The sequence below is a fragment of the Diadema antillarum genome, unplaced genomic scaffold (genome assembly GCF_040938485.1).
Source record: "Diadema antillarum isolate AM-2024a unplaced genomic scaffold, OU_Dant_1.0 scf00000129, whole genome shotgun sequence".
Taxonomy (NCBI): Eukaryota; Metazoa; Echinodermata; class Echinoidea; order Diadematoida; family Diadematidae; genus Diadema; species Diadema antillarum.
In genome coordinates this window covers 194,897-218,606 of record NW_027271018.1, presented here as the reverse complement: position 1 = coordinate 218,606, position 23,710 = coordinate 194,897, and the positions used below count along the sequence as shown (strand labels likewise).

Genomic DNA, 23,710 nt, shown 5'->3' with positions numbered 1-23,710 from the left:
CTCTGGATCCTGCTAGGTAACTTTGACTTTGAAGCATTGTATATCGATAAAGGCAGTGTATCTGATAGAGGTAGAAAACTGAATGAGTGAACGATGCAGTGAACGAGGTACACTAGCTGTGGGTCATACCAGGGAATCCACCTTCCTGGTCATTCATTTGGCAAAAGACAGAAGAGATATTAGAACAGATGGGGGAAATGCATCATGAATTACAAAGACAATATAATAGGCCATATATTACATGGTGAAAATTCTAGCTCCCTGCTCTACCCATATTACAAGTAATTTTGTCCTTAATTGGTGTATATATGTAAAATCAGAGGGGTGTAATAGGGTTTTTTTGGATTGTTAAAGCGTAATTATTTTCGGTACCATATGCATAGCGAAACATTGTTTTCCCCCACAAAAGTGTACCGGTAATCCACTTACATGGAAGAACGAGTCACGATAGTGATTGTTCGATACAAAATAGTAAGTGGGCGCTCTTTCGAACATCTGAACAACAATGTACACGTGTAAATCTATCGAGCAAAAAGAGCTGATTCGGCGAATCTGCGCCGTCTACGTAGTCAGCGAGCGCGCACTCACGCACTAGTGTAAAAAAGCCCTGGAAGTAGGCTGCTACGTACACTATCTTTTAGGTGACGTTTTGAAACCTCTCCTCAGTTGCCGGGTATGTTATTTAACGAATATGTTTTCACAGTTATTCTAGGCTCGTATTATATGTATTATGGCCTGTTATGTGCCTCCGTTTATGCGATGTATTATAAACACTTATATCGGTGTAGTCAAACTATATCGCGCGTGTGTGATGGGGATGCAGTGTGGCTGGATCCCCGTGTGGATGCATATCGGTACGACAGCTACCTACCCCCGCGGCGGTAGCTGTGCCGTGGTGGCCGGTGGGTGGTTGGCCTTTTGCCCCTAGCCGCCAGCCTCTACACTGGACGAAGTCGCTCACTGCCATCAGGCCAGCGCACCGTTGAACCATCCGTTGCAAGTGCAAGTGCAAGTGGGACAAATCGAAAGTAAATTCTGATGCATAGTGATGGTCTAGTTCACTGTCTATGACTCACGGGCAATCCAGGGGTTTAGGGGCGGAAGGCCGTTGCCCTCATTTGATATTTGCAAAGATTTGAGTAGGGCCATTGAGGGCCTGAAGCTGGATTTGAAGTTGACTAGAACCTATAGATCTAGACTAGATCTAACACAGTTTAGTAATACTTCTGCATAAATTTATTGATACGGTACATAGGCAGAAAGATCCGTCTGTCTGGAGGACTCTTTTATATTTTGCCATTAACGCTGTCCTCCGGAGGGGATCCGTGAAGCCAGACGCAGTCTCCGCTGAACATTCCCAGACGGACAGATACAGACCGATCTTTCGGTCAAATTGATATGGTGCTTATACCGAAGTCGAAAGGTCGGTCCTGCACTGTATCACATCCAGATCCAGATACTAAGAATCTTGCTATATAGGATTAGTCAAGAGCTGATTATGTGATAAAGCATAGTTTTGCCCATCAGTGGCATCACATCACCTGAGAATAAAAGTTCGTTACACTCTATGATGATAGTCATTTTGTTTCGCTGATCTCTTAGACCACACAGTCCTAAGGTGTGATATAACTTACAATTTTGAGTACGTGCGAAATAAAAGTGCGATGCACTGTGGTCTATCATTTGACCTGGGTCAAGTGATAGACCACAGTGTAACACACTTTTATTTCGGTACCACGCGCAGGGCGCAGAGCAAATTCGTTGTTTTGTCATCTACGCGCATACGTCTAAAGTGATAAACTACGTAGCCTAAGCCCTGAGGATACCCTAAGACAGCTAAAAACGGTTTCATATGTGGAATAAAGTGGGAATATCTAGGACCCTAGATGTGGAATATAGAGCAATGATCAACTTTTAGTTTCAGGCAGTGAGACAAACTATCACTTCCTCGGCGATCTGAATGTGTACGCTATCTTTCCTCAGCTACGCTTCGGAAAGATAGCTACATCCAGATCGCCTCAGAAGTGATAGTTTGTCCCATCACCTCCACCAATGTTGATTATTTGCTTAATAAGCAGTCCAGGGTTTTAGGGGGCTAAAATAGGCTTCTAACTTTAGCACAGCCATACATATATGGACTAAAAATCAATGTTACCCTAACTGCGACAGCAGCCGCCACACGAAGTGCAGCGCGGTCTCCAGGGCTAATGTTACCCCAACCTAACCCCACCCCGGGGCACTCCTTCTTGTACTCGGTTATACTGTGGGAGCTTCGCGTTTGGGCTGGTCGCAGTTACCCTAACGTGAACTATACACAGCCCTGTCACTGTACACAAGTGTTGCACGGCGTCTGGTCGGGCTACCCTAACCCTAATCCTAAACTCTAACCCTTAGAATTCTTCACGTACAGTCATACTGTCTCGCGTTCTGGCTGGTTGCATTTAACCCTAACCCTAGCGCGGGCGCTGTAACTAATACGTGTTGGGTCACGATACGTGTTATGGGGTCGCTGGTGTGGTTATTCTAACCCTAAACTCTAACACTATTAAACCCTAAAGCCACGTGCACCTAACTAGTTAAATCGAATCTTTTTTTTTTATGCATAATCACATATTTAATTTTTTAATGTATAATCAAATTTTTTTTTCCAATTTTAATTTTCCGTAGCGGGGGTAGATCTACATATAGAACTCTTGCCTGGCTTCCCATATTTTGTACCACATTTAGTTGTGCTGAAGTTGGAAGTCTAAAATAATATAGCCCCCTAAAACCCACGATTGCTGATATCTAGACTCTAGTCTGTGACCCTGATTTACTCCAAGAGTCAAGATCTAGACCTTTCATTTGTTATGAAATTTACGTCATTGTTTTAAACACTGTTTCAAGTATCTGTCTTATTTATGATAAAGGTAAAAGTATAATCTACACCATGCAAACCATCAGATTTGTCAGTCACATATCACAAACAAGGGTAGTAGTGTAGAAATAAAGTAGTCTCGCAAAACTAGTGGGGGTCATATACAGAGCGTATAAAAAAAAAATTACACTTGAAAAATTTTTCATGATTACATTTCAAAATGTTTCAGAGATTTTTTCATATTTATGGATGCCCAATAGTCTCATCTATCAAGTGCAATCAACAAAACAAATCTTTGTTCACGCTTGGCTGAACACTGACGCTCTTTGTCCAGACTGAAAAATGACTTGCGCCAAACTGAAAGAACATGGGAAATTCAGCCAGCATTCCAAATAAGTGCTCCCAGAGTCCACTTGTCATTTGTGTGCAGTAGAATCCCTACCCATCTTCAGTATTATTAATGTTCTCTGTTTTCATGGGGGCCTTGTGTGTTTCAGGAACTGCACTTATGCTGGAAGTATGATGGACTCCATCAACAACAGGTTTGGGCTGCTTCTCTTTGTTATCCTCGGAGCCATGCTGGTAGATGCTGACGTCTTCACTGCGATGGAGGACTTTGAGAATGCCATCCTAGCCGAGACGAAGATGCTAGAGGTGGTGGACGAGTTCATCAGACAGGAGGAGAAGAAGCTGCAGAAAGTCAGAGAGTTAGTATCGGGTCCAGTGGCAAGCTGGCTCAGTTGGTGGCATGCCTGTCTGTCTATGCAGGGCTGCCAACTCTCACACATTGAGCGTGAGACTCACGCAATTCAACCAATTTTGACTGTCTCACTATGATAAACGAAATCTCACGCTAAACCCCCAAAATGGAATGTACATGTACATGACTACAAAAATAAATATATCTCTAAATTCTCTGATATTCTGAATATCGATAAGCCCAAGCCCAAAATTTCAAGATTTTCCCGCGTGGGTGTAAAGCTTAACCAATAATAATCGTTTTCGGTTCGCGCGCAAAGACGAGTTACTGGATTACGATTGGTTTCTACCTATACCATTTGCACTTGAGCATAGCTAGCTTGTACTTTTGGCAAATAACAGTACATGTATGGCTATGACGTGTGCTTTACATCGCTTTACATACACTAACTGTGTACGTAGTACGTACATACATACGGCCGCACAGCAGGCCGCCAGGTGCTAGCCAGGAGGTCGCTCCGCTCCCTCGCAGTGTCTCACTTCAAACTCTCACTCAAGGTTGGCAGCCCTGCTATCGCTGTGGTCTTTTAGGTTCAAGGTGGAGGGAAACCAGTTTAGCTAACATTGTGTATTTAAACATGCTCTCATCCTCTCCCTTAGAGGCAAAACAGTCTATAGCCTTCAGATAGGACCTTAATTTAGGTCCTTTGTGTCAGTGACCCACAGCTCAGGCATAAATTGACAGAAATCCAAACTTTAATAACCATAGCATTTTAGCAGAGTGTGTGGTACCAAAAAAAGAAAAAGAAAATGGAAACGGTGAAATGGTATGTCTCACACACTTATGACTATTGACAGAGGAAATGAGGGAATGATACTAACGTCTTGCAGTTAGCCCTAGGTAAATAGAAATAGTAGGGCCTAAGCTTGTGGTATCACTCAGGCCTATTGAGTAATAAGGTGCACTGTGTTTTAAATCAAATTTTTTTGGTAAACCTAAGATAGGAAAATTGCAAAATGCTTTTTATTGCCCGCCATTTGGGTCCCACAAAAACTAGAGATGACTTTATATTACTTGTACTGAGATCTATGATTATGGTAAACAGCAGTTTTCAAGTGTATGTTGATGTTTGTGTGACGAAAGATTTGCAAGTTATTTTGAGCATTCAATGCTCCATAGACTGATTGTTACCTTAATTTCCCATGTGTAGACTGCAACATTTTTTGATATATGCAAGCTGCCACTTTTAGTTCATTCATTCTCCTCTTTCAACTTTCAGATTGACAGAAGATTTGCGTCGTCTGAATCGAGAGTCACTGGAAAACACAGAGGAATTCCTCAGTCACCCTGTCAACGCTTTCATGTTGGTGAAAAGGTTCATCTGGGATTGGGTGTACCTGGAAAATACGATGAAAAACACCTTTCCATTAGGAGGTTTGTATAATCAAAGGGGCAGTGACTAGAGATCAACATTTTTATAACTTCTATGGCTATCATGATATATATGCAAGCTATGATGGAGTGATGGAAATTTAATTCATCACCATTTAAAATTGCTTTATAAACCAGTAACATAGATAAGCTTTTGTGAATGCGCGAAATGTCGAAGGGGCATATCCCCCGGCCCTTTAAGGGGGTAATTACAAATACCATGCACGAAAATGTTCAGTCTGGATGGGATATCCGAGCCACATCCACTTTTCAATCACAACATCCTGGTCCCAAGACATCACCAGTCATACCAGTTCCCTGTAACCCAACCACATCTGCTTTCACTCAGGTTACTATGCCAACGTCACAGCTCTGTGGAGGGAGGTGCCCGACCAGGAGGACTTTGATGGGGCCATAGAGGCCATCTTCCGACTCCAGGACACCTACATGCTGGAGGTGGCGCAGATTGCCAGAGGGGAAATCCCCGGAGCAAGGAGCAACGCCACCCTGTCTGGTACGACCATAGATTTTTTATGCCTCCACCACGAGGTGTCGCCAGAGGCGTTATGTTTTCCGATTGTCCGTCTGTCCATCTTTCCATCCTTCCGTCCATCCTTCCGTTCGTCCATAATCAATTTTATGGACAGCGTAACTTAAAAACCATTTGAGGTATCCTTATGAAACTTGGCATATGTATGTGTGAGTGGACGAAGTTGTGCCTATCAACTTTTGGGTGCACGTGCTCAAGGTCAATGGTCAAAGCAAAAGATCATCAAAGCTAGAAACAGGCAAGGATGGATGAAAGTGGTCCACAATAGATTTTGTGATAAAGAATTAGTGCCTAATCAATTTAGCTGTATTTGGGTCGATATTTCTTTGGAGTTTTGTTTGGGAGAGAGTATACTATCCCTATAAACTATCATACTTAAACTGCCACTTCTTAACCTGTTGAGGATGGGCTGATTTTGCTACAACACGCATTTCTCGTAGACACTTGCGCGAGTATACTCGGACTGCTCGTCCTCGACAGGTTAAATATCAATGTGTGTGGGTAGTCTTACAGATATTAGTTGTTACCAGTACATACCTTGTGACGTGAATGCAGCTTCAATTATGATTTTGTTTATCACTCATCCCCAGCACACCCATGCTTTGAGATTGGCAAGATGGCTTACCATGAGAAATCCAAGAAACGTGCCATCCCTTGGCTGAAGGAGGCCCTCGCCCGCTTCCAGAGAGAAGATGTTAGGGATGAGCGCACCTCCATGAACGAGTCGCAGATTCTCGACCATCTGGCGTTCGCACACTTTGCAGTGAGTCTTTGTTCAAATGGGCAGCTGTTTGATGGGTCTGAAATGCATAGACTTTGTGTAAGGGCCTCAAATTAGGACACATTGTAGACTGTTCTTGGATGGTAACTGCTTTTTTCCGTTAATGCTATGCTGTAACCTAAAACTATACATGCTTACAAGCCTTAAGTCATAACATCATAATACTGTAAGACAAGAAATGTTCGTGTGCATTTTAATTACGCGAATTTCGCGAGAGCCAAGTTCAACAAAATCAAAATGCACCCTAAAGATCTTGTCTACACTATATGCATTGAACGTTAGAGGCAACTCATGAAAATTTCATGCTGCAAAATAAGGCTGTTGGCTCCCATTTGTGAAAATTTCATGTCGCAAAAATATCGTGTTTTATAGTACATCTTTTCCCCTTTCTTTTACTGACAGGAAGAAGAATATGAGGAGGCTTTAAGTGTGACAGACATACTAATCGAAAAAGGTATGTATGTATATAATGGATTAAAGAGTAAACCTAATACTGGAGTAGTCCATGGTAAAGTCAGTACTGTGGACGCAGAAATTTTCACGTATTTTGTGCTTCTCTGGGCTAGCAGAAATTCTAAAACCAGCGAAAATATCTTCACAATTTTATTTACACGTGTTGAATGGGTTGAGAATTACACAGTGCGAATTAAAAAACCCGCAAATATGTTTTTGAGCCACCCAGCACAAAAATATTGATGTTTGCATGTAGATGTCAATACAAATTATGTCTGACTGTGTATCGCAAAACCCACACACAAGTTGCACAGGTTCATTCTGTGGTAGGCTTGATGATGCGTCTTTATTGGTAATCAAGGTTCATATGGGGTTTTCGCTTTGTTTTCCCTGAGGCTTAGATTCACATAAAATTAAGTATGAGCCAATATATTATCAGTTTTTGCAAGATAACAGTATATTTCAGATTTCACTTGTTTTTCTTAATTTTCCACCTTTGTGCCACATGAAAATGTACTGGAATACTTAAAAAGAAAAAAGATGGCAAAACCATTAAAAATAAGTTTAATATTTCTTCAAATATCATAAGTGGAATGCCCTTTGTGGGTGTGCTAAATTTCATGGTAATCTCATAATCCCTTCATAGCAGGAGATATATAACTTCAGTCTCTACTCTGTCCCATATTCAGTGAAGAATATATCAGAGCACTTAAGAAAAATCATTACTACATAAATCTCTTCCTAAAAAGTAACAGTCCTCCACATTTAGTTTTTCATCTGTATCTGGATGAGAGGTTAAGGAATATCCAATTTTGAAGGGTTGTAATGTCATTGTAAAGCTGAGAATCTCTTCTTTCAATGTTTGACCCGCACTATAATAACAAATCTTTTTTGGCGACTTTTTTGTTAGTATTGTGAAATATTTGATGCGTATCCACGCAGAGCCTGATCTGCTGCGGTACCAGGACAATAAAAACTACTTTCAGTACATGCTGAACAAGAAGATGAAACCACGAGGTGAGATGGGGGACTTGAAAGGGCTAAATTATGAGGAGGAGGAGGAGGAGGGAAGCAAAACGGAAAAAGAGCCGGAATACACCGAGTGGACACGATACAAGGCGCTGTGTCGTGGAGAAGAGAGAGCTTTGAAGGTACAGTGCACTCCCGTTACAACGAACACGGTTATAACGAAATTTCGTTATAACGAAGTAAATCTTCTGGTCCCAAAATTATCACCATTAAAGTCTATGGTACAAAATTCACTTATAACGAACACGGTTATAGCGAAATTTCCGTTATAACGAAGTCTTTTCCGAGCGCCACAGACAAAGAAAAACAAAAGAAATGTGCTCCGTTATAACGAAATGCGAATTGCTTTCGAAAATACGTATAGCGGAACAAGCATTTATAGCGTCTCTGCATGGGTGAACGCTTCACACTACTGTGTGTTCACTCCTTGTGTCACGCACAGTTTCTGAGGGGAACTTGCGTTTGTTATTGTAATACAGTTACTAGTAACTCATCACATTTCAAATAGCTTTCCAGTGTATGATGAGTATTCAGCAAACACAATATGATATATTTACGTGGTTTCCTTGTTTTCGTTATATATTGTATTTGTTCGGTTATAACGAAATTTCGTTATAACGAAATTTCGTTATAACGAAAGAAAACTGCCGGTCCCGAGCATTTCGTTATAACGGGAGTGCACTGTATTTCATTCTGATTCCCCATATGTCAAACAACTCCTACTTGATATTACTAGTACATCAAACAAATCAACTCCCTGCATCTAGGTTATTTGGTGATTGATAGCATATAAAATGTTTCATATACTTTTTCATAAACACTTGATGAATAATTTTAAGATAGAATTTGATAAGTGTCAGCATATTTCATGGCAGTGCACTTTTTTGGTATAAACATTTAAATGTCATTTTATTTTGCCAACTTCAGTTCAAATAGAACAACACAACGGATGACTTTATATCATACTTGAATGTTTAACACAGATGTGGGAAGATTCAGTTTTCTGTCTGATATCTTCTCAACTGTGGTTGCTATTAACATGATTAACATGATCCCATTTATAGAAGTTACGTAATTATATGTCATCAACTGCAGAAAACTCTGCATTATAAGTCAAGAAATCTGATGAGATATGAGAGTATGCCTCGAGTTTAGGCAATGTCCACCTGACACGATGTGATTAACGTACACTTTCAGTATTATTTTTTGGTCTTTAGAGTTACTTATTACCTGTAATAGGTTGGCAAACTTTGACAACCAACTGTAGTGGACCTAGATCAACAACTTTTAGCAATATATTGACAGTATGTACTTTATAGAAGTGTATCTCAATGTGAAATTCGAGTACTATATTGGAATTAGATTCAGAGCCATCATTTTTGTCCGTGTACTTACTGGAGCATCTCTCTTTTGTAGTTGCACAGTGATTCCAAATTAGCAATAAATCTCAAAACCACACTGACGTATGAGATGATATGATTACACTTAATTTTCACACATTCTAAAAGATAGATTGTTAATATAACTTAACAAATATATTTCACTTTGACAGATTATCAGAAACAGTACATTTTTAAGCTGCAGCTACCAGCATCACAACCACCCATTGCTCTTGCTCCAACCTGCAAAAGAAGAGGTGGTCTTCGACCAGCCCCGTCTCATAATCTTCAGGGATGTCCTCCGTGACAGTGAGATCAAGTTCATCAAAGGACTGGCCAGGCCCATGGTAGGCGGTGCCAACACCAAGCTCCTCCCCTGGTAGTCTCCTTCCATTCTGGGTTCCTCTCAGAAAGAGCAGCCCCATGGTTTTACCCCTCTGGGGTAGCCATATACCAACTCTTTGGGCTCTGTTGGTGGACTAGGCTCTCCCAACTCATTCTTTGACAGAGCTCCTACATTGGAAGAGCCTTTTCATGATGGTTTCTCATCCCAGAAGTGGCTCTTACTATGTTCGGGAGGGGGTGGGGGGTGGGGGGGGGGGGGGGGGTGGGGATGTTCCCCACCCATGCCCCCCCCCCCCCCCTCCTGCCAGGGGCTCCTCTCATATTAAAGGGATTGTACAGTTATGGTTGAGACCTAATTTCAGGTTTCTAACAATTTTTGGTGAGATAATGAGAAACCTCTTATAAAATGTGAAAGAGCATGTAATTCTATGAGGAATTCAACATTTATTTGATGAAAATTGGTTTTGAAATGGCTGAGATATCAAAAAAGAGCGATTCTAATAAAGTGTGGGACCCACACTTTATTATGATCGCTTTGTTTTACTTTGTTATTTGATGTTTCAGTCATTCCAAACCCGATCTTCGTCAAATAAACTTTGAATTCCTCTTAAAATGGTATGTTCTGTACTATATCATAAGTGTTTTCTTGGTATCTCGCAAAAAGTTAAAAACCCAATTCTCATCTCCACCAAAACTGTACTATCCCTTTAAGGATTTGTGTTCCCACTGTAGGTTCCTCCTTCAATTTAGTCCATCATCCTCTCATTATTCAATTGACACCTCTGAATTTCTGTGCATATCATATATTGGAAAAACAAACAATTACTGTATTACTTGCTATAAAAATAGTTTGCAAGTTTGATGATTTCATGAGTGTTTAAATTTGTGATTACAAATTGCAGTGACAAAATGAGAAATGAGTGTTATCCATTTCAGAAGAAATACAAGTAATTTTCCACCTTGGATTATATAGTGATTATACAGAGCATTTTTGTATTAAGTCTCACAGGAGTCGATGATAATTACTTCCGCCAATTACTTCTGCCAAAGAAGGAGGAGGTTAAGTGATCATCAACGTTGGTTTGTCTGTTTGCAAAATAACTCAAAAGTTGTGTACGGAATAAAACTTGCATGAAATGTTGATATTGACACAAGGAACACCTCATTCAATTTTGGAAGTGATCTGGAAATTTGTATGGATTTTTGAAGGATTTTTCGTATTTTGGCATATAAGATCAACGAACTTGGAGTTCAAGCTGCGCATACTAGAGGTTTAGATACGCACACTAAAGCGCGCGCTTGGCAAGGTGCCATGCAATGACGTAAACAAAAGGCTTTTATTTTGGGAAATTACACGCATGTAAGGATGGAAAAAAGGTTCTGATGGCTCTGAGTGCTTTTCTAGTTTTGCAAGTATAAATCAGCTGACAAAAAAATTTGCAAAAAAATGAAAACACCACCAAATATACTGCTGATACAGTATATGAACAAAAGGGAACTGAAATGAAAGCATCTGCATTTTTTTTTTTTGTATTCTACCTTCTGTGCCTAGTGAAACATGTAGTAAAAAATTTAGGCACAAAACCACAGAAATGTGGTTCCTGGGGGGCGTTTCATCAACGAGTTCGTCGGAGTTTTCACCGACAAATTTGCTATCAGCCAATCAGACCAAGGATTTCATTAGCTTTTAACAGTTGTCAGTGTAAATCCTTGCGTCTGATTGGCTGATAGCAAATTTGTCGGTGAAAACCTCCGACGAACTCGTTGATGAAACGCCCCCCTGGACTTGATGGGATATTATTCGTTTTCTTTCCTTCTTTTAAAAGGACCTCACACTGGTAATAAGTTCTTCTCTTTGGCAAAGTTCTTCCATCACTGTTTGTCATACCATGGGAATCCTGCCCTTACGAAAATGACTTTTTGAAGGAATTTTGTCATTATGAGGTTTCCATTGAAAAGTGCACTATTGTAACTTTATTCCCTCATAATGATGACCTCTCATCATGGTTTAACCCATTTTTGTGGCCACACCCTCATATAAAGCTGGTGCTACAATGTATGTGTGGCTCCTCCCAGCACAAGGACCCCTTGACAAATTAGAATTACATCCATGTCAAACCCTGCTAGGCAAGGTTTGTCCAGTGGCTGGCCTATCTATTACTAGCACTTCATTTGCTCTGTGATGGTTGGCCCCTCCCATTGCTGGTGATTCTTTATAGGCCCCTCTCATGATTGGCTGCCTTTTATTTAGGCCCCGCCCATGATGGTCACCTGCTTCCCAAACAAGTACATGTAGTAGTATGCCTGCCATTGTTCAAAGGATTCCACAGGCTGTTGTTTGTGTCACAGAATATTGATTGACATCATGTTTTTCCCATGGTATTCATACAGGCTTTCAAGGGATGGTGTAGTTATGGTTTAGATGGGGATTTAGGTTTTAACTTTTTGCAAAATAATTATGAACTGATTACATGAAATATTGAAGAGCATATACTTATAAGAGGAATTAAAATTAATGTGATGAAAATCAGTTTTGAAGTGGCTGAGATACAGTAAACCTCGGATAAGTCGACGTCGAGTGAGTCGAAAATCACTTAACTCGAAGCAAAATAAAAAGTCCCGATTTTTCCCTATGTATTTTCTCTAAGAAATATTTGGATAAGCCGAAGTACGAGAGTCGAATTTCGGATGTGTCGAAGTAAAACATTCAGTCCCTTTTGTACAAAATACACGTAGTTTACATCACTTGAGCCGAAGAGGATTTGTCTGGCATTCTCATTACATTTAGAGGAGAACAAAAAAAAAAAAAAAAAAAAAAAAAAATCGGCATGTCGCAGAACGTCGAACCCCGTCCCTGACTTGCTGCAGGTAAGCATGCTGCACACTCACCGTACCGCTCCGCACGCATGTCGAATACATACACATGTATACGTGTATGCACACAGCACATCGATCCATACTTTATCCATACACACAGCACATCCATACTTTATCCATGTCAAGCCAGAACTCCTTGGTCAACCAATTGCTGCTTTAATATTTTAGTGACAGGCCAAGTGGGCGGAGCTTGTTTGTGCGTGCCCGGCTGGCTGTATAGTTTTCTTCAATGGAGGTGGGATGGGCCTGGGAGAGTGTTTGTCTCAGGGTGTTGCACCATAGACATAGCACATGCACATTAGCGCAGACATTCTCAGAACTACGTTTAACTACATGTACTAGTATTGATACAAATTCCATGTTCAATTTAGAACAAAATAATAACATTATCTTCAAGAACAGACAAATTTGAATGCAAACACACACACGCACACACACACGCACACACACACGCACATGCATGCAAAATTACACATGTACATATTAAACTGTGAGTCGAAAAAAAATCGACTCTCGCGAGAGTCGAAGTTCACTTAAGTCGACGCATTTTTGTCAGTCCCGAGAACTTCGACTCATGCGAGGTTTACTGTATATGAAAACAAAGAAGTCCTAATAAAGGGTGGGACCCTCCTTTGTTAGGACCACTTTGTTTTACTTTGTTTTTTGATATTTCAGCCATTTCAAAAACTGATTTTAATCAAATAAACTTTTAATTCCACATAGATTTTATGCTCTTTGATATTTCTCATAAATGGTTTCTAATTATCTCGTGGAAAGTTCAAACTAAAATCCGCATATCAACCAAAACTACACAATCCCTTTAATCAGGAAGGTTGTGGTTTGTGTTATACACAATGTATGACAATTTATGTCCTGTTTGTCCAAAGTTTGATGAAGGGACTATAAATCATTAGTGCTGGGGCCTGTGTTCTTTGATGATAATTTATGCCATGTTTGTCAAAAGGTATACATATGTCCAAAAGAGCACTGTTACGCCCTTAAACCAAGCAGAGATATTTTGATGTGGTTATCGACAGATAATTTCCTCAGACGGTAATGTTTCCGTACGGTCATCGAAAATAAATCACAGCATACTTTCTGCATTATCTGAAATATAACGAAGAAAATATTATCTGGCAGAACACAAGCAAACACACAACAAAACAAAACAAACAACCCATTGGCAGTCTTTCATGAGAACATCAATTTAGTAAATGCTGGATAACCATGAAGTGTTCTTTTTTTTTCAACTTCTGATCCGTACAATGTGTTTCATATTTGTATTGTGAAGGAAGAGAGAGCATAAAGAGAGTAAATTTGGGTAGTATGTCCACTTATCTTCTTTCAACTGAATGGGGAATTTTAATACATCTTATTGTCAGAGGGAAGTTTTGAAATGGCTTTGTTGTGCAGTAAATTGTGACGCTACAAACATCTTTAATAGCACTAGTTTCGATAAACTGAAAGAGAACCTCTGCTCCCTGCTCTGGATGATTTTTCCAAATAGAATATCATCTGTAATCGTGACTATGATTATGAAAATTGCTGGAAAACGTTGTAGTTACTGATTTTTTATGCCTCCGCCACAAAGTGGTGCCGGAGGCATTATATTTTCGGGTTGTCCGTCCGTCCGTCCGTCCGTCCGTCCTTCCGTCCGTCCGTAATAAATTTTGTGGACAGGGTAACTATCCAAACCTTTTAAGGTATCCCAATGAAACTTGGCATGTATGTGTATTAGGGGGTGAAGTTGTGCCTATCAACTTTTGGGTGCACATGGTCAAGGTCAAAGGTCAAAAGGTCAAGGTCAAATACGTAAATTTTCACTATTTCCTCCATATCTATGCAATGCCTGAAGATATTTTCTTGAAACTTAGTGTATGCATGTATTACCCGATTAAGATTCTCTGGTGAAAGTTTTGGGTCATGAGGTCAAAGGTCAAAGATCAAAAGGTCAAGTTAAAATATTAAAACTTCGCTTAAAACTTCGCTTTTTTCTCCGTACCTTGGAAATTGTTCAAGGTATCTTCATGGAACATAGTATACATACATGTACTGACTGGCAGTTATTATCTAGAGAATCTAGGGTTCATAGGGTCAAAGGTCAGGGGTCAAAGGTCAAGTGCAACACTTCAAATTTTTACTATTGCCCTCATACATGTATTTATGTAATACCAGCAATCTTTTTTTTTTTACACTTGATGTATGCATGTATAACCTAGATTATCTGGAAATTGTCTTTTTCTCTTTTTTTTTTTTGGGGGGGGGTGGGGGTTTGCCTCAAAGGTCAAAAGGTCAAAGATCAAGGGAAAGTGCTGAACTAAATTTTTCTTCCATATCTCAGAAGTGGCTCAAGTTATCTTGGAACTTACTACATATCTATGCATGTTCTGCCTGACAGTGATTATCCGATGAATTTTAGAATCACAGGCCAAAAGAAAATGGTAACAGTGTACTTTTCAATACAGAAATTACACTTTTTCTCCATACCTTGAAAATTACAGTATTCATACACTTATGAATGGGTCAAAGTCAAGTTAAAGTCCTTGAATCCCCAAATACATGCTCTCCTATTCATCTAATTAAACCTAGGTAAAGGAAGGTGAACATTCAACACATTTGTGACAAACATGTAATTTCAATATTTTGCCAATATTGTGAAAATGTAATTATACATTGTCCACATGTACTATAGACCTATTAGGAGAATCATGCATTATGGCGGAGGCATAGCAGTTGCCTTAGCGACATTTCTAGTTGACATTTTGCTAGTTGTCTTACGATTTTGACATTGGTCACCAGCTTGTGTTTAAACGAAGTACACGGTAAAGGTGCTGTCTCCTCACAAGCTTGCCTTTGGCTTGCGCATGAAATGTTCTTTAAAGTTCCTTTTTGTGAGATGAAGGAAAAAGAACTTGAATTATAGTTCTTTCAGTCAAATTTTCGTAGAATTGTACTGGTTTGGCAGCAATGATGTGCAGAGTGAAGCAAGATAGAGGCGATGTTGTCATCACCTTATCTAATTTGCATAATTGATGTGATTTGAACAAATATCATTTATTTTTGTTGGTTTTTTGAAAGTATGTTTAACTTTTTAAAAGATGTTCTCATTTTTTTTATTTTGATAGTCCTTTTTCCATGAAAACTTTCTGTGTTTTTGTATTTGGTTGACTTTATTTATATTTAGTAGACAAATTGAGCATGAAATCGTGGACCTCTTTGAACATTTTTACAAATGTGTCTCCACAGAAGGGGACAACCCCGCCCTTTTAACAGTTGGATGATGATTGTGTAACTAGTGCACTCTTGGCATTGAGTCCCAAATATGGCCAACTCCTGTGAATGTTGTTTTGTTGTGTCATCGCCAGCAATCTTAGCTCTGCAGGCAAAGTCACAGAAATTAGTGTGAAGATTTAGTCAGTAACTTTTGATGAGCCTTATCATTTAATGAATTGACCAGGCGTATCAAATTTTACAATATTCACCACATTTTTGTGACTCTGCCTGCATCTCACATTAATAACAACCTACCGGCACTAATCCTCATTAATTTTCCCAATAATTATACTTTTAAACGCTTTGGGATCATTCTAGGGAATGCATGTTACTTGTGGTTCAGTTTAATGAAATAACGATATGAGATTACAAGAAATTGCATGCTCTAATACAACACAATGGCTTACCATACAATACAGTTCATCATGCACAACACTGGAACCTGTGCATTACATTTATAACAAAGCACCAATTTAAGTCATAAAGGATGCCATATTTGCATTAGTTTAAATATATATATATATATATATATATATATATATATATATATATATATAAAGCTATATTCCTGATGATAACTACATCATTTACTGCCTGAAAAATTAACCTCTCATTTGAAAAACAGAACAAAATAAATTCAAGCTTTTAACCGTGCTCAATATAACCACATCTCTTTTACAAAGATATCACTAGTTCCATACTTAATTTTATTGAGTAATATCAATCAGCTTGATTACTATCCATTTACTTCTAAACATGCATGCTATGGTGTGTGTGAAATAGTCTGACACAGTCCTGTGTACTTGTTTTATTGATTTACTTTATGTTACATAAATGAGAGCCATAGTGGATACTTAATACAAATGCCCTTTTGTATACATTGTATACGTCATCATAAAAATGTGTGATTTCACCTTTGAAATAGAGATAATGAAATGTACATCAAGTATTAAAATAGAATTTTCATTTCTTTTCCCAGAAATGTGGAGAAGAGGGATGACAAGTAGATCTCATAAATTGATCAAACAGTATACATGTACATGTAATTGTCTGAATAATCTTTGAGTGAGAAAGATTGGGACTTTACAGGGGTGCACGTTACGAGACCGACACCCACGAGTCATACAGCCTACGAGTTATACAGCCCACGAGTTATACAGCCCATGAGTCATACAGCTCATGAGTTCGACACTAAGCAAACAAGGTCCACGAGACCGACACATTTATAAACCCCATGTTGTATCTGTCAAACTCGTGGGCTGTTTTTACCTAGTGTTGGTCTCATGGGCTTTATTTGCCTAGTGTCGAACTCGTGGGCTGTAGGACTCGTGGGTGTCAGTCTTGTGGGATGACCCCCTTTACAGGGCATTGTGTGTCGTGAACCCACCTGTAACTTTATGCTGCTCACGTGATGGGAATCCCTGCTAAAGCAAAGACACAAAATTGACCCCCCCCCTCCCTTCCCACACCCTGCCATTTTGTGCCCTCAAGATACATGTAGATAGTTCCTCTCAAATATGTTTCAATGTTTTCTCTGTATCTCTGCCACATGGCTGCAAGATTCTTTCTCTGATCCTAGATTTTCTTTATAAAAAAAAGAGAAGAATTCTGTTGAAAAATTAAACAGAGAGAGGAAAAACTAAGAATTAGTCCATACTTTTTTTTTGCTGCTCTCCTGTATAACCTAATATGGCTAACTTTTTCGTCACGTCCTAACCCAGTGACCATGCATGCGTGTTGCTAACTCATTCACAGCTGCAGAGGGCCACTATTTAGAACTCCACCCAAGGCGCACTGGAATATACCAAATTTCGCATCAGCAAGAGCGCGTGGCTGAGGCGTAACGAGAGTCACACCATTGATAGGATATACCGGCGGGTCGAGGCCTACACGGGACTGTCCCTGGCTACAGCCGAAGACTTTCAGGTAAAATGTGCCGCCGTGCAGTCAGAACTTCCATCATCTTACTCTTTTTTCTCTTTCTTTTTTTTTCTTTAAGTTATTCAAATGCACTTGAGTTGCTTCATTTTTTTTTTTTTTTTTGGGGGGGGGGGTTAGGGAGCTACAACCACATTCCCAAATGAATAGCATTTTTCATATGTATTCTATGGTCACCTTTATTTGTTGTGAGTGAAGAGGCTAGGCTGTCAGGAAGAATGTGTGAAGAGATTTAATGGTTGGAGTGATTGGATTAAATTTCATTATTTTATTCAGAACATCCCTCAAAGTGTACAGGAAGATACTGAAGAATAGGGGAGAGTCTATGTGTCCAACTTAAAGGGGAAGGCTAGTAACTGATCAGTGGGAATCAGTGGAAATGCTGGGAGATGATTGTTCCAATCCTTATGGTATTCATTCAAGAGTTCATTGTATATCTATTGTTGTGTGAAAATGATTTGCTTCAGAACGGCCTCATATTCAAGTAATGTGCAGATTAATGCTCCGTCACTGACCAGGGACGCTAACCTGGAAGCATTAAACTGCACATTACTTGAATATGAGACCATTCTGAAGCAAATCATTTTCACACAACAATAGATAATACAATGAACTCTTGAATGAATCCCATAAGGATTGGAACAATCATCTCCCAGCATTTCCACTGATTCCCACTGATCAGTTACTAGCCTTCCCCTTTAAGAATGGGGGGGGGGGGGGGAAGGGGGAATGGTCTGATTTTCTTTTTGTCTTTTCTCTTTTTTGTTGCTGTTTCCATCTTATTATCCACACCTGAAATGCTAGAATATGGCATGACTCAAAAGATCAAGATTAGTGTATTAATCTCAGTCTGTTTTCTGTGTATTAGAATAGGAACACAGGTACATCAGTGTAGTGCGTTACAAGCAATTGAGCACAATTCTTGTGGTTAACTCACTTAAATGAGACCTAGTCAAAATGAGACCTAGTAAGGTCTTAGAAAATGGATGGAGAGCAGAGTTACCTACTCTGTCACTTTTTGTGTTGTCCAACAGTTCTCTTTTTTTACTTTGACCCTCAGGCAGTAAACTATGGACTAGGAGGACAGTACGAGCCACATGTTGACTTTTCTTCGGTAAGGAATAGGCACGCGTATTGCAGTGGAATGGTGTTCGAAATGTGATGATATTAATTTTGATGTTGATAGTGATATTGATGTCAATGATGCTGTTGCAACTGGTGCTGGTGATGATGATAATATTTATAGCGTTGATACAGACAATGGTGAGGCTGACAGTGTTGGTCTCTGATGATGAAAATGATGGTGTTGACAGTGATGATCATGAATGATGTGGTGATGACTTTGCTGACGCTGATGATGTTGATAAATCATTTTGTAGATGAATTCTATTTTAACACCACAGAGAGCTCCATGCACGAATGAAGCTCCAAGTAATGATTGATATCTCATGCAAAGAAAACATGCTTTGTTCATCTTAAACATGACTTAAAGATGGTCATCTCCATTATGAACCAGCCACCACTGATTCCACTCCAATGCCATTGTTCACTGAGAAATGTTTCTTCTCCTGTGAATTGAGATCCTCACCTTTGAACTCTAGTGCTCTCTGTGAATTTTCAGGTTCTGTGTTTTGAAATGAAGTTGCACAGGTCAGAATGAATGTACATGTTCATAATGGTGATTTTCATATTTGCTGCTCTTGGTGTCTTTTAGTTTATGGTGCTTCATTTTAAATTTAAGATTTTTCTCTTGCAGTTTCTTTCTCTCTTTCGTTTTGCCCCACAGGAAAGGAGAGACCGTGCGATAGGAGACAGGATTGCAACACTTTTGTTCTATGTAAGTATTTTCCACAAACGGATTTCAGTAGTGCTTATTACCAACAGAAGCATAGGTGCTCATTTTACTGGTCAGAGGAAAATGGACAAGTCCTTACAAAGCCTGTATTTTGACTGTCAAAAGTGGTGGATATTTGTGTATTTAGAGGGAGATGATTCCATTATGAGGCAGAAAACCAAGAAAGAACTTAAATTTCGTATCAGTGTTGTGCTGCATCAGATGTAATTATATGGTGTTTCACATGTAAGTATGATTATGTTATGGGTTTTGTTGGTTTTTATACCTCCGCCACGAAGTGGTGCCGGAAGCATTATGTTTTCAGGTTGTCCGTCCGTCCGTCCGTCCGTCCTTCCGTCCGTCCTTCCGTCCGTCCTTCCGTCCGTCCTTCCGTCCGTCCTTCTGTCCGTAATGAATTTTGTGGACAGCGTAACTAAAAAACCTTTTGAGGTATCCTAATGAAACTTGGCATGTATGTATATTAGGGGGTGAAGTTGTGCCTATGAACTTTTGGGTGCACATGCTCAAGGTCAAAGGTCAAGGTCAAATACGTAAAATTTCACTATTTCCACCATATCTATGCAATGCCTGAAGATATTTTCTTGAAACTTAGTGTATACATGTATTACCCAATTAAGAGTCTTTGGTGAAAGTTTGGGGTCATGAGGTCAAAGGTCAAAAGGTCAAGTAAAAATATTAAAACTTAACTTTTTTCTCTGTATCTTGGAAATTGTTCAAGGTATCTTCATGGAACATACTATATATACATGTACTGACTGGCAGTGAATATCTAGAGAATTTAGGGTTCATAGGTCAAAGGTCAGGGGTCAAAGGTCAAGGGCAACACTTCAAAATTTTACTATTTCCCTCATATTTATGCAATGCCAGCGGGATTATCTTCTTTTCTTTTTTTTTACACTTGGTGTATGCATGTATAACCTAATAGAGATTCTCTGGAAGCTTTCTTTTTTCTTCTTCTTTTTTTTTTTGTTTGCCTCAAAGGTCAAAAGGTCAAAGATCAAGGGAAAGTGCTGAACTAACTTTTTCCTCCATATCTTAGAAGTGGCTCAAGTTATCTTGAAACTTACTACATATTTATGCGTGTTGTGCCTGACAGTGATAATCCTATGAATTTTAGGGTCAAAGGCCAGATAAAAATGGTAACGATGAACTTTCATTATAGAAATTGCACTTTTTCTCCATACCTTGAAAATTACTCAATGCATAAACGTATGAATGGGTCAAAGTCAAGTTAAAGTCCTTAAATCCCCAACTACATGCTCTCCTATTCATCCAATTAAACCTAGGTCAAGGAAGGTGAACATTCAACACATTTGTGACAAACTTGTCATTTTAATATTTTGCCAATTTTGTGAAAATGTAATCACACATTGTCTACATGTACTATAGACCTATTAGGAGAATCGTGCATTATGGCGGAGGCATACCAGTCGCCTTAGCGACATTTCTAGTTGTTTTTGTTTTTTGCTTTATTTGTAGGTGGCCATTACACTGTAGAATTTTGAATTATAATACGTATCTGCTCATTTGCAATATGAATGCAATGGAAGTCCAATAGTTCTGAACGCCTCTATGTAACATTGCATTCCAGCTATTAAAAGTTAAACCTCACCAGGTCTCAGCTAGGGCACTACAAAGGTGATATTTGACCAGATTTTCATTTGTATCTTTGTTAACTTTGCCTGTGTATGTTTTGCATGGTATACACTCCGTGACGATGACAGGTTTTTCACAATTTTGTATGTCCCTTGATTTACTTTACACCCTCTCCAATGCATTCAGTTGTAACTGCAGTTGGGCCACAATACACTGACATTGATGTTATCTTCTCCCACCTCTCCTTGTCACAGTTAAATGATGTTGATGCCGGAGGATACACAGTGTTTCCATTGGTAGGAGCAAGGATACCACCTGAGAAGGTACCATTTAAATTGTACCAGCACGTTGAGATCCTCCGTGACATCCACTACTGTGGGAGTTTGCCATAGATTTTTGCCTAATTTATGTGTTCAAAGCTATCCATTACGGAGAAATCTGCATTACAGATAGCTTACACTACAGTGCACAATGATAGTACCTTTGCATCAAAAATCACAATCTTAACTGTTTTCTGGGAGTGAAAAATCATTCTGTTGGGGATGAGATTACCTGTATTACAAGAAACACTGGAATTTCATGATAATCTCAAGCACATAGACATTGCTGGTAGCCAACCAATATTGTGCATATTTATGGCAAAGTGTTTGCCATGCCCATCCACTTTACATAACTTTGAACAAGTCATGCAGAAAAGGCGTAGCTTAGATGAATTTATAAGTGAGTGGAATATTGCCATACCCAACTCTTGTCAGAATTAGACAAGAAACTAGACTCCTACTTTGATGTTTGAATTGATTTCTACAAGCTGGAGATTTTTTTTTTTTCCCTAAGAGTGATGAGCAATCTATTCACAGAAAAAGTTCATTTTTTTTGAGCTCGAGTTGAAACATTCAGGGTGATACACTATGACATGCTGTCTTCATATTCATCCCCGCATACCAGGGCTCTGCGATATTCTGGTACAATCTACATAGGAATGGCTCGCCGGACCGTGACACAAAGCATGCGGCATGCCCAGTGCTGGCAGGTTCAAAATGGGGTGAGTGAATATCTGAGTAATGGCAGAATGACCTTGATTTACCATATCTAAAGTGAGGTCATATAAGATGAGCCATTCTATTGTAAAGAAAGTTTTAGCTTGTACTCTAAAGTTTCTAAAGTTTGAAATTATTAACTTGCTCTTTGTGGAGAACTTATTGAGGAGTTGTACTCTGCTGATTTAGTTTGGATTCCCATAAGACACCATTTTCAATTGTTTTGTTTTGTTTTAATTTGTTTTACAGATTCAAATACTGTATACGCTATAATTTTCGCGTACATAAATTTTCGCGAATTGCCGCTGTCACACATTTTCGCGAGTGGTTAAATTCGCGATTGGGGGACCAGAGAAAATATGAAGTGGCCAAGAAAGTGTGCATTTTCAACTTACTAGCAAATAAGAATGCTAGTTATACACTGCATGAAAAAAAAACTTACCAAACTCTGCTAACTAGTAAGCTAGAATTCAACATTTTTGAAGTGGTTAAGTCCATCGCGCTAGATTTCTGATGAGTGGTCCCCTTGCGATAATGGATTGGCTCTCTACAGTATTCATAAGTAGACGTGGACGTGCTATATGTACGTAAACAAGCTTAGCTAGTACAGTACTAGTATATGGTCTGTTCGGTAAGCCATGACATGGTACAGTTTTACTACTACTAGTACTGAAATTTTCGTATCATCAAGGCAAGGGATTCATTTTGGAAGGTAATATTTTCGCATGTTGTTAAATTCGCGAATAGCTCCCAACTCGCGAAATTCGCGAAAATAAAACCCCTGCGAAATATATAGCGTATACAGTATCACTGTGTCCTAGATATTTGTGTGCTGTCACCTGACCAAGCAATTACCTGTTAAAATTGGGCTGCTTCCATTTTAAATACCTTTCTCATTACTATCTGTTAGGCTATCAGCACTGTGAGTAATGGGAGTGCTACAACTTGTATGATTTAAAAATGATCTTGTGCAAAATTAGAAATGAAAAAAAAAAAATCACAATCATGCTGCCATAGATTTGTTTTTTAATGAGTAATGCAATGCTGCACACTGGCACTGGTCCGAAGATATCCCTGATTAGTAAAAATTACTGTCGGACCAGTAACTCTTTCAGAAATTTACCAGTAAAAAATGGAAAAACTGGTTATCTACTGGTCCGACAGACAGGTCAGACTAGTAAACGAAATGGGTTAGTGTGCAGCCCTGAATAATGGAATATTCTCTTCATTCTCACACAGTGGGGAATATATGGGCGCATGAATATGGCCAGGAGTTCAGGAGACCGTGTGGACTTCGCGAAGAGGAGTGACAGACAAACAACATCTCCCTCTTACCTAAACGCCTTTTTTGTGTAGATGCCTTTTCTTCACCCTTTCAAAGGGCCATTTTTTGTTTCATTTTTTCGTCAGTGTAGTCTTGAAACTGCTGAGTGACACTGGCCAATCTTGCCAAAAGCCAAGAGATATTTAAAGCTCAAAATTATTCAGATGTTTGTTATTCACTAGTTGTTCTCCTGTTTTGGCTCATGAAGAGTTCCAAAGCCGCATGGACTGTTGAGAACTTGTTGACAGTGATCTGTAAAGTTAACAGCAGGTTAAAGCCGAGTTT

At 39.3% G+C, this 23,710-nt stretch overlaps 1 pseudogene; it reads left to right on the top strand.

Moving 5' to 3' along the window:
* Positions 1-811: 811 nt before the first annotated feature.
* LOC139720547 (prolyl 4-hydroxylase subunit alpha-1-like) lies at positions 812-23,462 on the top strand (annotated as a pseudogene).
* The last annotated feature ends 248 nt before the right edge of the window (positions 23,463-23,710 follow it).